Source organism: Arachis duranensis, chromosome 2 (assembly GCF_000817695.3).
Source record: "Arachis duranensis cultivar V14167 chromosome 2, aradu.V14167.gnm2.J7QH, whole genome shotgun sequence".
In the NCBI taxonomy this organism is placed as follows: Eukaryota; Viridiplantae; Streptophyta; class Magnoliopsida; order Fabales; family Fabaceae; genus Arachis; species Arachis duranensis.
In genome coordinates, this window is record NC_029773.3 from 8,397,835 (window position 1) to 8,398,368 (window position 534).

The window sequence follows — 534 nt, forward strand, 5'->3', positions numbered from 1 at the left end:
TATCTCTATAGAACCTGTTGAGACAGGTCTCTTCAACCCACTGACCAGGCTTCAGGTGAGGACAAGAAGGGTGTCGCGGTACTGTTGTACGAGGCTGCCGAGAAGATCGATGGCAATGATGATGGGATTCGATAGCAAGCTGGCGGTGACGTGTATTGGTTGTTTGGCAGTGATGAAGGGTTCCTGTTATAGTGTTATTTGTCCATTGTGGATCAAATTCCCATCTGAGGAAGCTACCTTCAGCAATGATGAAGCTTTCATGATTGGAAACAGTCTATTAGTGCTGGTGATCTACACTGAGGTGCTTTGGTTATTTACTTATTTTTTCAGTAAAATCATTTGTTTACTTCATGTTTGGGGTTCATGACCGAAGATTTTATAATGCTTATGGATGGTAGCAAGCTAAACAAGCTTCACTGTATTTTCCTGGAAAAGAATCCTGGTATGACTTTAGAATCGAAAATGCATGCAAGGGAGGTGCGACTCACAAGTTAGGTGTTACGGAAGAGAGCATTCATGTCTTCATGAGAGCTG